This window comes from Anser anser (assembly GCF_964211835.1).
Source record: "Anser anser genome assembly, chromosome: 11".
In the NCBI taxonomy this organism is placed as follows: Eukaryota; Metazoa; Chordata; class Aves; order Anseriformes; family Anatidae; genus Anser; species Anser anser.
The window spans coordinates 21,156,654-21,174,581 of NC_139732.1; the positions used below are offsets into that span (position 1 = coordinate 21,156,654).

Genomic DNA, 17,928 nt, shown 5'->3' on the forward strand with positions numbered 1-17,928 from the left:
TTGGACTCATACTGGGTTCCACTGAGCAAGGACTACTGTTTTTACCCCCTTTTCTGCTTAATTTCCATAAGCCTATAAACTTAGTCCTTACTTTTCCCATTAAATTCAGCCTTTCATCCACCTGGGTGGGGTTGGCTGGATTCCTTTCACAATTTATCCTTTTATCTCTCCCCGGTTGTCCAGGTGGTTTATTTTTGTCCTCTATTTCATTAATGCCTCAATCCATCTCTCTTTTCTCCCCATCCCAGGAAAAAGTGGTGTGCTCAAATAGGAAAGGCAGTCCCTGAGTACCAGTACTAAACAGTATTGCTGTCAGCAGTTGCATTTTTAAGCCAAAATTTTTCTAGCTGATTTTAATGATTGATATAAACCACATATTTTATTATCATTGTTACCTTAAATTTACATATATCCCCCTTTCCATTTGCAGATAACATTTAATTTATGCCTCTCCTACAATATCTTAATTTTAGAGACAGAACTGCAATGAATTTGCTCTTCCAGAAAGAAATAAATACATAAACCCATGGCTAGGAAATAGCTAATCTCTTGTTAGACAAGAAAGACTTCAGTGAGAGGAAGAAGAACCATTTTTGAATCTGCTGTAAAAGGCAAAAACACAGAAGAGTGCCAGTGGCACCTGGCTTCATTACAAAAGCAGAGTTTACAGTCAGTTTGCCCTGGTGCAGGTCCGTTTTACAAAGCCGTGAGCTTTACACAGCTCTGTGCTCCTGCACTGCATTTACGGCGGTCTTAGGTTCACTCCACCAAATATCCTCTTTGCTCACCAGAACAGCCATCAGACTAATTCATGTAGTCACGCTATTTAGGCCTTGAACAATTTTTCTCAGCTATGGTTATGTACAAGGTCTAAATATTTTCCTTGTGAAGCACAAACACCCTTTACCCTTCTGCTTACACACCCTCCCGAGGAGCTCACACGAGAACCTTTAATCAGCTCCACATTTTGAGGACAGTCTCTTTTCTTTTCTATTTCTTTATTTATATTTTTTTCAGAAAAACAAGCAGTCTCTGGTCCATGATCACATTTTTATTTTCATGTTGCCGTTGATGCATGGAATCCTGACAAGCCAAGTTGAATTAATTTCCTTGATTGGCACCAAAAGTAAATTTACAGCTCGTGTTTCATTTCCAGTCTGCTGTTCTGAATTTCAGCCCCTTCAAGTAGTAGATACAACCAGAAGAACTTGGCGAACTCCATTTGCTTAATGAAGACCGGGCTGCTTGACTTATCTCATACTTATTCTTCCATTTGTTCTTATTTTCCATCAAAAAGACAGGATTAAAGATCACCTGGAGTGTGGAGAAAAAAAAAAAAAAGAAAAAAAAAGAGACTTCTTTTTCAGAAGAAAGATTTTCTGTTTCAAAGAAAACAGGCATTGCAGTAACTGTGGGTTTCCTCAGACCCTGGAGATTGTGGTGACCTTTGAGAGAGATTGTGGGCCACCAGAAGCTAAATATGCTTACTTTGGTTAGCTTGACATGAGTTATGACTCTGGAATGCTGAGGTCCATGTTCTTGATATATTTAGGTATAAAGAAGGGTTATAACATACATAAAATTAGATCAACAGATTGCTATCTGGCGAAATGAAGACTGGGAAATGTTACATGCCACAATGTAATGGAGTTACAGTCAAAACCTGGTAGCTCACTTGCCCACAACAACAAAATCTGCAATCTTTAAACTCATTTTCTCACCTGCATCCATCTCATCATATTGGCATACAGAAGAAACAAGAAAAAAGAAAAATCTTTCCTAATCATCCAGTATATTGGAATATAAGACAGGACTCTGGAATTTCTGCCAGGTGTCCTAATGTTTAGCCTCTAAGAAAATGTTGGGATTCATCCACCAATGATTTATGAATATGGGAAGACAATCATGAAGCTTTTCTTTGGTGTATGAAGGCTCTAGTGTGCATGAGTTCATTCTGAACCTATCACTAGACTGTCTCTTGTTTGCGTTTGAACTATAACCAGTGTCCATTGCAAACTGCCTAAGGACAACCACCAAGGTCCTGTGTTACGTGAACAGCCAAAAATAAACCATAAGAGTTGTTTCATTTTACAACTGCAGAAAGCAGAGATAGGTCTCCGTCTGAATTTGAGGGTGGCTATGGTTTCAAAATTTGGTTTCATGCTCATGACCAACATCTGCTTGGGCTGAGCCCTGGTTGGAATACATTGTTTTCCTTGGATTTTAGAAGGTGCTAAAGTTTTTCTGAGCAGTTGTGACTGCAATACCTTTCCAAGGAACACCAATTCTGACTTTGCTTCTTGTAAATTAATGTTCTTCCACTCACTCCAGATCAGAAATATGCACACGAATGATTTAGTGCTTCATGTCAGCAAACCAGCCTGTTGCTCTTAATTATGTTTTCATTACCTAACACATGCTAGAAGACTCAGACATGTCTGTGAACAACTTTATGTCAGGTAGGATGTGAACGCAAGCTAAAAAGATGATCTTTTCCTTCCTATTTTGTAAATCAAATATATTTCTTACTGTGTAGCCTCCAACATCTTCCCATGTCAGCAAAAATCCCCAAGAACAAAGCACGGAGCAACATTACAGCTGGGAAACTTTGTCTTCTGTTGTCAGAAGTTTTTGTTCAGAAATGAATAAAGGAAATATCATGTGTGACATGGAGAAGCATCCTTCTTAAGCCTTTTGTTTTTCAGCAAGAATAAAGGGAAAAAGACATCCAGTCTAAGTTCACCTTTCTTTCTGGGGTGCACAAACAGGTCTTTGAAAGCCGCAGAGGATGTTTGCCATGCTCAGTGCCAGCATTTGCCAAAACAAAACCGGAGTTTGACTTTTGGGCAGAAGAACAACAGGAATCGGGGGGCAGAATTTCTTGTCGCAGGCAGAGCTATGCAGTTCTGTTTGCTCTGGCGCACTGCCCTTTTATTTATATGAACTTGCAGCCGTTTTTCACTGTGCAGGGCCATCCCCTAGAGAGTCTATTTCAGAAGGAAATCTGTCTAAACTTTGATGAAAACTGTCATGTTACCTCCCTCTCCTAATTTGCCTTGGGTATATGGGCCATATAAAAATGTAGCAACCCACAAAATGGTGAGAAGAAATCCATCTACTGATAATAAAACTGTTCAGTGATTATTATTATTATTGTTTTATTTTATTTTTTATTTTTATTTTTTACTTTACTTCTCTCTGGGTTAGCACCTACACAAGCCAGGCAGCAGTAAAGCTGTTTACCATCAAACAAGACTGGGGCCACCTAATCAACCATTGCTATAGCCATTTTGGCTCCTGGTTTGGCTGGAAAATAAGTTTTCAGCAGCACATTAACGAAACAGAGCTACCACACAGCAGCTGTAAACACGTGTTTGCTGCTGTGGCCATCTGCTCCCGAAGGCCACCGAACAAAAGATATTTTCAGGAAAATGTTCAATTTCTTATTGGTAATGTCTTTAATCAAAGCCAACCCAATAGGGAGATCATATGTTGGTTGGTGGGTGGCCTTAATGATTTTACCATAAAAATAATTCCAAAAATATACATATCAGGCGCTCCAGCTAATTCTGTAGCTGTGTTTGTCATGTATGAACCAATATAGTAACCAGGCAGTTATTAGTGGTAGGGCAACAGCATTAAAGCTACTAAAATTGTCTTGGCACAAAAGCCACTCTGGTGCTCCTGTTTAAAGTCACACGGGAAGCCTGATTTTCATGCCATTTCTAACATTGCCTCTTTTCTTGGAGAAAAAACCAAGGAGACAGCACGTGCTGTGGGCTCATAGGATATTATCCGGAGTCTTTTCCCCCATGGTACATGGTCAACGCCCTCATTGCAGGGATGATATTGGCATGTAGAAATGGTTTTTCTACAGCTCTCCTGAACCTTTGGAGATTTATGGAAATCCCTGGGGTTCACAGCCTCTAAGGGCAGAAAGGACCTTGAAAGTCCATCATGTTAAGAGCTGCTGTGGGAAGACCCCATGGGGACACTGACACGATGGTGAGCAAGTCTTGGAGAATGGTGTGTAATCCTGCTTCCAAATGGCTCTCCCTTGCCTGTTTTCTCCTTCTCTTCAATCTTTTAGTATTTCCAAATTTTTCTTTCTCTTGTGTTGTCTCCTCAGCCTATCACTGGCCTTGTCCCCCATGCATTAGGGAAAATTAGGAAACCTATTTATCAAAGACACTTGCATGGTCCCCACAGACTAACTGAGCACTTCCTGCCTTTCCTTTCTTTTCTCTCTCTCACCCATTGGAGATAAAATTGAATTAGTATCCCCATTTCAGAAGAAACAGAGTTGAAGTGACATGCCCAATGTCACTTGGCAGGTCGGTGGCAGAGGAGGGGCTCTGTGCCAAGACCTCAGCAATGGGTCAAGCTTCTTTTTCCGTCTTTTATGGAAAATGTCTTTCCAAACAGGCAATCTGAGAAGACTAAAAGGTAGCACACTTACACCATGAGACCATTTCACCTTTCCTTCACAATGCTATATAACACATAAAAATGTGGGCAGGTCAGCTCAGGGAAAATATCCAAGCGATATAATAGCCAGTTTTAATAGCCAGGCTGCAAACCAGAAACCCAGGAACCTCATCCTTTACTTCGAACAGCGCAAGCTATGAGAGCAAAGAGCAAGAACCAGAGGAGAGGAGCACTCCTGGAGCAGCACGGGAACCCCGTGGGTTTCTGCTGACCTCAGGGCATGCAGTAACATTAGCAGATAGCAGGGCTTAAGCACAAATCCAGAAAGTACTGTTTTGTTCACACCATGAGCTGCTCATTGTCGCCGGATATTGGAGAGTAGGAATGGCTTGAAAAAGAAGTTTGAGAAATTCCCCTGGGATGTATCCATCAGTGACCATTAATAGTAATGGCAGCCTCCAGATGAGGAAATCCCTGCTCTGGTGCTAGCCATAAACTGGGAGAGTATTTCAGAGGAAAGGCTGCTCTTGGTTTTCCTTGTTCTTGTGGTATTTCCCTTGGTGCCTGTAACTGGTCATGTCAGAGGAAGATAACATGTTCCTGTGTGGCCGTTCTTACATCCTTGCACATGTACATGGCCAAATGCTTTGAACCCTAAATTTGCTGTCAAGTCTAGTGGGAAGAAGGTTTAGGGCTAGAGCATTGGGGAACATCTGTTAAAGCAGTGTGTGCACAGAGCATCTCTCTCTGTACCTGGGCCACCTTGGTAAGGACCTCAAGCATGTGCACTCCGTGCTTCCCAGAAAATTATTTTCCTTCACATTGAGGGAGCTGAAAATGCTTTGTCCTTCTCTATCATGCAAGTAAGACAAAAGAGCCTGAATTACAGTGAGCACCCATTAATTTCAAAACAGATGAAGGGAAAAAAGGATGTTGCAGTACATCCCAGGTAGCCCTCAGAGCCAAGCAATGCTGTTCATGCTTGTAGTTGTGCTGCACATCAAAGTCACCACCTGCCTCATACAGACCCTTCATCTCCAGTTTTACTTTTTATTCACAAGGATACCTTAATAACGCAATTTTTTTCTTGTTCTTCCTGGCATTGGACAATGCTAAAAGCCTTAAGAATATTACAAAGTTTCAACAGGCTGGTTTAAAGAGATATATGTGTGCATGCGTGTGCACATAGAAGTATTGTGGTGAAGGTAAGTCATTTTGTTTCTAATAGGCACAGTACTTTGGGCACATGCATGTGCACAGAGACAATGCTCTCATTTTTCTGCTGAGATACATTTTGCTGTGATTTGTGTAACCTTTCTTTTCAGTTTGTTAATCAATTATACTGCTGGCTTCATCAGAGGGGTCCAAACTGTAACAGCAGCCGCTATTGTTACGAGGCAAAGAACAAATTGATTGATGGTAGGTAATCAAAGTAATATAGAGACTTGGCATGGGTAATATTTACTTTACATCTGTCACTTAAGACATTTTACTGCCAATCAGTGCCTTCAGAAGGCTGGCTGGAACAATAGAGGTCTTTCTACTTAATTCCTCCTATTGACTAGGGCTTACGCTGACAAAGTTCACTTGCTATGTAATCCTCAAGGCATGCACTCACTGCCGCAGCCAAGTTTTTAGATATATATCCCCCTGTGTCAATGAATTGGAAAAAAGCAGCTCTTCGGAGCCAAAGCATTGAAGGTGGTCCCTGAAACACAGCCCATGACAGCGTACAATTGGCGTTGTCCACTTCGGAGGTGTCAAAGTGATAGGAGCGCTTACAGGAATCCTCCCTGCAGCTGCTGGAGATGTGAAAGGCCTTTGATGGTTCACTGGTGACCACTGTTTGCAGGTCAAGTCTGGCCAGGAAGATCCAATGCAATAACAAATGTGAGGGGCGTTGGTGGGAAGCAGGAGGAGGAGGGGGTCATTTTTCTTCTTTTCTCTCACTTTTTTTTTTCTTTCTTTTTCTTTTTGTTGGTCCCGCTTGCTGCAGGGACTGGTATTTACAAGATGACTCAGAAAAGCCACAGAGCAGGCCTGGAGCGGGCGAGGGAGAAAACGATGAAAAACACCCTGTGTGATTCCTCTGATATTTCATCCCCTATCCTTGTTCATGCATGATGCTGTTGTTAGATGCCCAAAGCCAGAGAGGAGGGATGCCAGCCAAAGCTGTCATCTCAGGCACCACTGGGAACAGGACAAAGGATGAAGCTGTTTTCACCCTTCTTGGTTAAGGGGAGGAGTGTGGCAAGTACAGGAAAAGATGCAAATGACTCTTTCAGCTGGAAGTCATTTGTACCTCCAGTGCACTCATCTTCCCTGACCTGGAAGATGAGGACACCTGAATTAGTGAGCATTTTGGGATGGTGGGGCTGCAAGACTGGACTCTTCCATGTTTACAGGGCAACCTGATGCCTGATCAAAGTCTACATGAACTCAACAGAAATGCTTTTTTAAACCAGAATTTGAGAGACATCACCTTGAAAAGCTCATACAGATAAATTCAGTTATTCTCTAAAATATCAGAACAAACACACTTTTGAAGGATTTACAGCCTTAACACAGATACAAGTCTCTTACTCTCCACTTAAGAAACAAATGTATTTGTTGTCACTGTTCTTCACAGCCCCAGTGGACATCCATCCACAAAGGTCTGGTGCACATTTTACTTGGAACTGGTTCTGACCCAGTTTCCCATTGTTGCTGGCACTCAATTCCTGCAGCAATTCAGCTCCTGGGTTAAACACTGGGTTCAAAGCTTTTGGTCACAGGCTTTGCAGCCCTTTCACTTACACAGCAAAACCAAATCTCTGCCTTCCCTAAAACACATGGAGCTGTTGCAGCACACATCTGTTGAGAACTTATCAGTGAGATTGCAATATTTCACTAAAGATTAAATTGAATGAAAGAAGCCACAGAATTTTTACACATTAAGCTCCAAAGAGAGCCTAGCTGTTCTAGGGGTTTCTCTTATTTGGAGTTTTCTGTCTCATAAATGACATCGTTTTCTGTGTGTAACAGCTTGATGAACAACAAATATCTTCCAGAGAGTTGAAAGTGAAGCACCAGTGGGACTTCCTGGGTTTCAAGACCCTCTGCTCCAAAGACTTTTCCTTTTTTTTTCTTTTTTTTTTAATCAGGGTGGTGGGGAAGAAAGGAAAAAATATCTTGGGTCCCTGCCAAAATAACTAGCTAACTTCCAAGACATGTCTGTCAGTAAGCTCGTTCTGGAATTTCCTCTGCATGTACTGCAGGGTTCAATTTTTCCATGAAACCCAGAGCTCAGTATTATGTAAGGGGCACTGACAAATATTTACAGTTGGACCCTGGGATTGCAAATGTGCCTGTGGAGAACTGACGAGAGATAGAAGCCCAGATTCCCAAATCAGTGCTGTCACCCAGTCGCACAGAGAAAACTCGCGGCTCTTTTACTTCTCCAGGAGTCAAAAAGAACCAGAACTTCAGACTCCTCTTTGTTTTATAATAGAGATAAATAAAGCTTAATTGGATTTAAGAGTCATTTGTATGCAAGTGGCGACACAGTGGCCACTCAGCTCTCCCAGTACCTGGAGCCTAGCACTACGTTTGCAAAACAAATGTGATTGCTCTGAAATGTCCCCGAATATTGCATATCTGTACACAGCAGGGATTTCAGTGTCAGCACATTTTTCAGTTTTCACTGAGGGCTTGGAATGGCAGAGGGTGTTTCAAGGTCAAGGCTGGGAGACATTGGCAGAGCTATGCGTGGGAAAGCTTGACATTGCGATATGTCTGGCTGTAACCATCGCAGTCAGACTGACCTCCCCAGGAACCAAATCCATCTTGTAATTAAAAAGGGGAAAGTAAAAGTTAACTGGCATTGAAGTTTGCAGCTAAGAAAGAGTCCAACATGTAATCGTACATGTATATTTATAGACTCATGTGCCATCTCTTCCATAAAAGCCACATGTATAAGAGCAATGCTATGGTATGCGAAAATAGAAGTGATGTACATAGATGAGAAATTATAGGATATCTGTCCATGGTTCTTTGCCCTCTCCCAAACATTTCTTGAAGGACTATAATATTAGCTGAAAGACTTGAAAGACTGAGCTGATCTGGGACATATTCATTCGTGATCGCTGCATTACTTTCTTTTGTTGATGCCTTCTACTTAGTGCAAGAGGGGTTGCAGCAATGCACAGGGGCACCCAGGTGTATCTTAAATGTGTCTCTCTCTCATTTGCAAAGTGCATTTGTTGTTTGCTTCCTCCGTGGCCCATGTAGTCCTGGGCACTTTGCTGGGAGTCCCTTGAGGTATACAATCCCAGCGTGCCTCCACGAGAAGCTCTGGTGGGTTTCTCCGACAGGACCTATGGACATGATGGGAGCAGTGTGCTGCCATCAGCTAGTCAAAAGTGGTTTGTAATGCAACACAAATCAAAAAGAAATAAAAATGTGCTTGGAAAAGTGCAGGACAGCACAGGAAGGTGGGATACTGCCCCAAGCCTGCTTCAGGCTCCTGTCACTACCCCAGACTGCCACAAATCCTGACAAATCCTGCTGACCTTTGAGGCTTCAAACCCCTCTTTGAGAAAGCCTCCTGACTCCTCTTCTGGCTGCTGCTGTCACTCAAGGGAATACTTCATTAGATCACCCACACCATGCGAATGGGCTTTAACCTGAAAACCCACCCAAGGTCCTGAGATACTCTTCAGTATTTCAGGTGGCAGCAAAGTGTGAGCAACACAGCAAGGAAATCTTGTAGGCAGGGAGAAATTTTGCCATGAGGCTATGCTGGAGACCTTTCTATGACATGGTGAGGATAAGGTCTCCACTGCTCCCTTCCAGCTAGTTCAAGTGAGTCGCACCAAGGGAGAGAAAGGGTGAATGAGCCGCAATGCTGATAGGTAAAAGGTAAAAGTTCACAAGTCCACGCACACACATGCCGAATACCTCATGAACTTAGAGGGATACGGTTTCAGATCATACTGCTGGAATGCGGCCCCAGCTGCAGTGGCAGGGAGCAGGAGGGATGTCTTATTAGAAGAGGGGACAAAGCCAGGACTTCACACAAGGATGGTACACAGACAGGGGATGCGAAAAAAGGAGAGAAAGGGAACTGCTGGGAAGAACAGTGCAGGGAAATGTTGCGAGCATCAGCTCCAGCTCACACCCAAGTTCTGGTAGTTTTAGTGATCCCACCGGGAGCAGGCTTGAGCCTTTTCTCTCTGAACCTACCTGCCAGCCATGCCCAAATAACTGGTCCTGGTAGGCTGCTTAGCCAGATGATTCTAGTTAAAAATTCAATAGTAATTTCTTCCCTCTGAATAAATAATAGTAATTCATACAGTCACAAACATTTTTTTCCCCCAGGAAAGCTGTCCTTCATATTCAGCCACTGGTTGTCAAACAGAGGCTTGTTTCCTTTCCCGTTAATAAGTACCGTCTTTTTTTTTTTTTTTTTTTTTTTTTTAATCCAGACTTTTTGGAGCATTACATCACCGTGCACAAAGTTATGACAAGCCTGGATGGAGATAATTCACATCCTGTCAGGTCTGACATAAGAGAGTGGGCTACCTTCCAGCAGGGTAAAATATGAAAGAGAAAGTAAAATGGGTCCATTCTAGTGTAAATGAGGACTAGCAAACACCGGACACACTGTCTGGGGAGGTAATTAGGGAAGAAGGTTACTTATTTAACTTCTGCTCACTTTCTTCTCCCCTTTCCCTTTACTATTTATGCCTTAAAAGCTTAATGTCAGGACCGTTTGCCATCTAAATGCCTACAATGAGTTACAACTTGGATTATTACTCATTGGCCGATGGATATATTAAGATAGTTTTGCCACTTCATTGCAAAATGGGAAGAAAAGGTAAAACTGAACTAAAATGATCAGAGTCAAAGGTTGTGACCCAAAAGTGGCAAAATGAAAAAGCAACTTTTCATGTCTCCTCAAAGCTCTGTATCTGTCATTTTTAATTTTTAATTTTAGCCTTCCTTGCTGCCCAGCCTTATTTCTTCTTGTCCCGTCAGCCCATGAATATACAGAAGGCACCATTCCATTCTCTGTAGATGTTTCTAGGCACTCAGACCTAAAACATTGCTAGTATGGAAAAAAGCCTGATTGTATTCCTATTTTAATTAACAGACGCCTACTGCTGATTTCATTATATTCAGAGTGAAACCAAAATCTGAAATTTGCTCTTACTCCACAGTTACCAGAAAAAGGCCACCAGAAACTGTAATTTCAGATCCTGGTGACCATGTTTCTCCCTCAGGGCTCAGTTTGGCTCTCTTCTGCTCTGAGATTAAAATAAGGAAGAACCTCAAAGTCACACTTTATAAAAGCGACTATAACTTTGCATCAGGACAGTTTAAAATACAAGCTAAAATAACATGAAATAAAACTCCTTTCTACAGATAAGCCCTTGTTATTCAGTGAGTGAGATTTCAGTTTGAATCTTCCCCCAGCTCACCTCTGTATCGGTGTAAAAGCAGTGAAAACTTAAGCAGTTGAGAAGATTTTGTCTGGATTTACCATAAGTAAGGAGGAGGAATACCGCACATGCATCTCAAATATAGCCGGGAAACTCAAAATAAATTTTCTAAGTACTTGAAATTATAACCCTGAGTTACTACTATGTGACAAATTTCAAGGGTATCTGAAACAGAAACAATTAAAAAAAATTGTCTAAGCTATTTTTATTTCATGTTTGTACTGCAGACTCTTCAGAGTCCTTCACATCCAGTTGGTTTCTGATTTTTAATGAAGCCATCAGAAACCCACAGCATATTTAGTCCAAGGAATTCCAATAAAGTCTTTACAAAAAACCTTCCAACATGCTATATCTGAAATGACAAGTGTGTTATTACAATCAAATACAGGCTGCCTCATGTTTATTTGGGGTTAAGGAAAAATGGGTTTTAATTCATGACAGCTGATTTTTTTTTATTATTATTTATTTTTATTTTTTAGTAGAAATAAGGATTGTTTACCTGTCTGAATCAAATTATGTTTTTTTGTTTGTTTGTTTGTGTTGGTTTTTTTTTTTTAATGTGAACAGTTAAGTATCAGGGAAAGGCAAAATGCAACTGAGAATGGTTATCCTCCTATTTTAACATTAAAACAGTTAAACAAAGAGCCACATATTTAAGAGTGAAAGCAAGACTATGTCATTATTGCTCATGGAGAAACGTGCAGAATTAAGTAAAGGCGACTGAAACATGTTTTAGCGTGTGCAGCACATATGGGGGTTTCATTTTGGAACTTTTCACTACCTCATTTCAGGCACTTTATTGCTCCTCCAATTTCATTTTCTGTGTAATTTGACAAAATTACAAGTTTCTAAAAAGAAAAAGGAAAAAAAAAAAAGACTTTTCTTTGAAACTCTAAATGCCTAATTTCAATCTCCAGCTTCTTAATGCACATCTAAAAGAAATTGAACACATATTTCCACAGCTAAGGGGTTAGGTTGGAAAAAAAAGGAGATTTCTCGTGGAGGGGTATGTGTCGGTTCTGGTAACTCAAAACAAATAGGCTCCATGTCTTACAATTTTGCAGTTTACCACAGATCACTCTCTGTTATGCATTAATAAGCATTAATGTGTCTTAGTAATAAGATAACCCTTTTTGTTACAATTAAGTTTCACAACTGCAGTGCTAGCATACATCCTGACAAAACAAGCAGAAAATTTTCGCAAATGACTCAGAATATATCCATCTCCCCTACTTTGTCTATTCAGTCACTCCATTCTTCACTTCCTTCCCCTTTGCAGCTAGATACTCAACTGTGAGTCATCATAAAACTTTCATAGAAATGGTATTTTCAAAGAATGTAGCTTTGTTCACTAATTGCAAGTGCATTGGAAATATTAATGAGTGAAAAAGAATCTTTCCAATAAATATCCGTGTGAAGGAATGCAGGAGCCATCTCCTTGAACTGACGATGGGCAGTATTTGTTCCAAACTTACTATCAGAGGTGGGTACCACTGTTCTGCTCCAAAGAGGGTTAAGGAGAGCTACAAGCCACTGCAGCAAAGCCACAGCAACCATGGGAAGTGCTTTTCATGCTGCAATGCTGTGGAGGAAGATGAACGTGGTAAGAAATTTGACAACATATGTTGATTTATCTCTAAGGTAAAGTGATTAACCCAGTGTGGGTATGCTTAGGGTGGATATGTCATTTGCAACCACAACTGCTGTTGATGTTATCATTGTTAATACTGTGCCTGTGTTTTAGATACAGCATCATTTTTTTTTCTCCCAAGAAGGAAGGAGAAAAAATGTATTACAGAGCTGCGTATTACAAAGTTGGTCTTAACCAGGCTGTGGGCAAAACACAGTTTTTGTTGGTGATCAGTGCCTGGGAACATGTTCAGGTCTGCTTTTGTTTTCCAGGCTGATTCACTGACCTCTGTATGAATGCATGTGGGGTGGTCTGCTGGCTGGCGCAGTGCTTGGAGACCTTCTCCTGACACCTTCTTCCTTATTTCAGCGCCTCTCTGTTGGGTCTCGGTGGATGGATGCTATGGGAAACGAGGCCTTGGAGTTCTTGGAGGGGTTTTCCTGTTGTCCCCAGATGCTTCTTCCAAGTAAATGATCTGCAGCCACTGAAAGTATTGGTGGATTTACATGGCGTTAAATTATGCTGGGTGAGGATAATTAAAAAAGTTGAAGCGTGAAGTGTAAATCTGTAACGGAGAAAACGCAAAAAGGAAAACTCCATAGCACCTGCTTCGGAAATTATTATTTAAGTCAAGGGCTATGTGCCATAAAAACACTGTTGCTGTTATTGGCTAATCCACCAGTATACTACCAGTGGGATTTAGCACAATTCATCAGCAGATAAAAAATAGTGTGATCCCAACTGGCGTTCAGATCCCTTGTGGGAGGTGGAAGTCTGCCGTAATTACAGGAGACAGTGAAAAGAAAGATTTAATTTCTTTTAGCAAAAGACCAGCATAAGATCATTGGCCTGAGGGGGTTATTTATTTGTTTTTAGACATCTATAAAAAATGAGAATTAGTGGCAGGAGCACTTATTCATACCCTTCTTCCCTTCCAAATAACAGTAAAAGCCTCAAACCTGTAGCTTATTCCCTTAGAAATGAATCTGCAGCAGGTTCACAGGTCAGCCTGCAAGATTCGAGGTGATTTTCTGAACTTTGAACAAGTTACGAGTTACAAATACTTCCTAGAAAAGCAAATGCAATAAATATCTCAGCAGAAGAAATTTCTTTGACTTCTTTCCCTGGATCAAATCCAGAGAAGAAAGTGGGGCCAGAACTGTTACATGGTGAAAAGGAATTAAGAAAGTCGGTTTTGAGAACCTCGACAAAAAGCTAATCTCAGCCTTCATGTGAGTTTTTGATGAACATTTATGGTGTCTTGAAACATTTTACTCGTGTCTGCTAAATTTGGGTTACGTCTGTTAAGTCAGTCAGCAAGGAGCCATTATAAATGCAAAAACCAGAACAACCTCCACAGAAGGTTCAAAACCATTTTGCCATACTTATCATTTTTAGGTGAAATTGAAAGCTTGTTTTCCTTCTGTCTGGAAGTATAACATACAAGATCTTCTAAATCCTCTGTCCTTAGTACTTTGCATTTCTATTCAATTGGAAATTTGTCTTGAAACTCAGCAGGGTGGGCTTGGGGTGGGAGGCAATAGCCAGCTAGCTTGTCTCCCATGACAGATGGCCCTTTTAGAGGCAGAAGATTTATATCCTATATTTATGAATAATGAAAGTGAGAATGATGATGAAGGGGGAATGACATATTTTCCTTGACATACTTTGTCACCCAGAGCTGTTGGAGCTGTAAGCAGTCGAATTTGTTTAGGCCTGCAAAGTGAGTGATGTGCCCTTTCCTCCAAGGTAAAGAGGTATTTGTAGTGGCATGAAGTGAGCTGGGAACATTTCTTGTAAGATCGCCCAAAGGAAATAGCACCATGCACAACTGGCTTTTGTATAGAAAACTATATTAAAAGAAGAAAAAAAAAAAAAAAAGCTCACATAGTCTAAAACTATATTTATAAAAAAGGGAAGAAAAAGAAAAAAAGAAAAGATGACATATTTCAAGCCCTGTTGAAACGCCTGAAAACTTTCCCTGTGACACTAAATGATCTAAGTCATGTCTCCAAAGAGTAGCTCATCATTTCTCAGACAACAGCAGGAATTTGTGGCTGACCTCCTGAGGGAAATGGTCAACTTTCTCCATCTTTCCTCTCTATGCCAATGTTTGGCTTTAATTTATGTTGGTCAGTTGAAAATGGAAAGTTCAGTACCAAAGCTGAACTGGGGGAAAAATACAGCATGAGAAAGGATTTGTTTGTGGGATATGTTTCCAAACAGACTATGGTTTTACACTGCCTAAGTTTCCGTATTCCTTCCAGCCTGCTTATCACCCCAGTGTAGCACAACTGTGAGTACGCTCCCCAGATGGAGAAATGAAAGGCTTCGGTAATTGAGGTCAGTTGTCGTCCCTGCTAACAGTTTGCAAAGGGTTTTTTACAAGCTGTCAGGCCACCTCCATCTGGTGAGAAGCTCCACATCTCTTCTAACCACTGCGCTGTGTTTTCTTTCAAAATATCATAGAGGAAACATATTGCATCAGGAAAGATATAAGCAATTTTCAGCGAGTCGGGTGCCCTGACTGTGTGACGCACTTTCGTATCTCAGCCGTAACTCACTTGTTGGTTTGTCTGTGGCACTGCTTAAAAAGTACTCCAAAGTAACACACGCAGGGTGCATGCCTCAGAAATTAAGCCAAAGAAAATAAGGTGCACAAAGACAGCATCCAAAAATGATGTCGCAGAAATCAATACTCCAGGTTATGAGAAGCAGAGCAGGGTGAGTATGTATCTTTGGTTTGTTGACCCTTCTCTGGTGGGATGTGCATGGGGTAACCCTGGCTGAAGGGGCAGGTGCTGGGGTGAAGCAGACCCTCCTATCTCACCTGACAGCAATTGCCAGAGCCAAGCTGGCAGCACCCAGCAGAACAAAGGGCCTGGACCTTTCCATGCTGGTAGAAATAAGTGCTCCAGGCTCTCCTAGATGGCTGAAAAGGAAGTCATCTTTCCTTTAAGACTTCCATGCTGAGGACATATTTTCAAAGCCAGCTAAAATGACTCTGTGGTTTGCAGGACTTTGGTACGTGCCCACCTTGCAAGTGTCTGGTGTGATTGGAGATGCTGCCAGCTGGCCCTTGCTTGTTTCCAGTGCTGAACAAGAGAAAAGAGCAGGTACGTGAGCCCTCCTCAGCTTCTCTGGCACCACGTCAGCGGGTTTCTCTCCCACTGCTGATGGTGGTGGCTTGAGCTGAACTGGCCACTGGTTTTGGGGAGGGCTGGGTGAGAGCACGTGTGTGCTCGGGACTCCTGTTGGCACCAAAGAAAGCGCCAAGGGAGAGGGGAAACCAGCCATGCAGCTCTGTCTGCAAAGGCTCTAGAAAAACATTGAGGACTTAACTACTCCAGAAAACAATCTGCTTACACATCTACAGACCTGATATTTAATAGCAGAGCTTTCAACCAAGCAGATGGGTGTTATTTTCAAGTGGGCTGAAAATGCCCAGCATAACAGCCCAGCATAGCACCTACAGACCTCATGCTGTGACCTCTTCAAAAATTCCCCTCATAAAGTACAAATAAAACTCCAAAAAGCTCGCAGAAGCTGATCAGATTAGAAAAGCTAATATTCATGATTGGTGCTAAAGATTTTTTGTCACTGGATAAAGAATTTCAGGGATGCTATTTACCAGACAGACAGAGGTACAGATTTTGTCAAAGACAGTTTTGGAGAAAGAGTTAAAAGTTGTGCTCTGGCATGCTTTGGGACAAGTCTCCATCTTATGCATATTCATTACTTTAACAATTCATTGTTTGCTTTTTTTTTTTCTTCCTTAGGGAGCCTTAATCAACAACCCATGAAGCGTTTTTATCATTTTCAAAAGTTTTTGGCAAAATACTGGGACCAACAGCTTGCAAACTGAGAACATAAAATGCACTCTAGGTTTGCTTTCAGAGCAAAGTGTATACAGGCATGGCACATACAAATGTAATTTAAATCCCATTTAAAATAATACCTAACCCAAGATAATCCCTTGAATGGTATTATTTTACCCAGTTAGGAGAAAGCGTATTGTCATGAGAAGCTTAATTTCTGCAGCTCATGCTCCTTTCCAACTTCAGATGCTAATGAATAAGCCCAAACTCTATAAACACAAATTACAAAGGGGTTGGATTCTCTGTTTGTATTCTTGGTTGTTTTTCCTCTGTAAAACCCAGACGGATCATGCTGTCTCATGGCTTTCCACACCCAGGACATTTGAAAGAGATTACTTAACAGCACAGCTCCTGTCAGCAGCTCTCAGTGACTCGGGATGCGAGCTTGCTTGTTGGGCTTGAGAACACCCAACTCTTCCTGTGATGCCCACCACGGAGGAATAGCTGCTGGGGGTCAGCTCTGGCAAAAGAAAATTGGAGAGGTTGGAAAGATCTTGGAACATTGGCCAGATATACCTCAGGTTTGCTTATTGCAATAGACTTTCCCAAGCAAAAAGTCTCCATTTGATGAGGGTAAGAAGATGCACGTGTTTCTCAGCAAGATGAACAGGACCATCCTCCATACCCAGCACCACCTTCACCTTCTCCATCAAACCCCAGAGCTCAGGTGAAGCACAACAGGCTCTCACAGTCCGCTCTGCAAATGGCAGGGCTCTGTTGGTGATGGGAGCAAACTGTCAGGTTTTGAGGTCAAGATCTTCCCCTCTGGAAGAGCACATTGCATAGGCTCGCTGTTGGCAATGGCAGGCTTTTCCCAGCCATAGGTGCACCAAGAGTGGGCAGAGGTTGCTTTTGTAGCACAGGGCATCTGCGCATTGTCTTTAACAGCCCTTGCAGTAGCAAATTGGGATCTGTATATGAAATATAGTATTTTCACACATCTAGTGAATGCCACAATAAAAAAGGGAACTGGTGCAGTTTACGACTGGGCCTCATGCTGAGTCCAATTAAACCTACTGTTTCCAATCAGGTTTAATGTGAGGATAAAGTGAATGCTCCCTGAGATTTGGAGGAGGATAATTTGTCAGTAATAATAAGTGTAGACAAACAGGATGTTCCACAGTGCAGGGGCCTGATTAAAACCAAATGTGTTTCCAGGGATCATCTCAAAACTCCTGGAAGCAAATGTGGTCAGCATTGCTTGCAACTTGCAGGATTTCTTTTGCAGAGGTTTGCAGCCTTTGCAATTCTTCCTACATCCCATGGAAAAAATAGGAGCCAGGCCACTGGGTCACCCAAGAGCCATCTCTGTGCATTGGGGTTGTTCTCCCCCTCCCCCCTTTATTTATTTATTTATTTATTTGAGCAGGATTCAGCTTTATAACCTGCCACTGCAGGGACATCCTCACAGGAGAGGGAAAAAGTCTTAGATTTTCAGCCTGGCCCTATCATACTTCCTGACAAGAACCTGTCTAGCTGTACTTAACATTGACAAAAATACATTTCCTGA

General features: G+C 41.7%; 1 long non-coding RNA gene across 1 annotated transcript; it reads left to right on the forward strand.

Annotated features, from left to right (window-relative positions):
* Window positions 1-14,832: 14,832 nt before the first annotated feature.
* Window positions 14,833-17,387, forward strand: LOC310905267. Its single transcript, XR_014588890.1, has 3 exons — window positions 14,833-15,264; window positions 15,558-15,656; window positions 16,320-17,387. It is a non-coding gene; the product is annotated as an uncharacterized lncRNA (long non-coding RNA).
* Window positions 17,388-17,928: the final 541 nt, after the last annotated feature.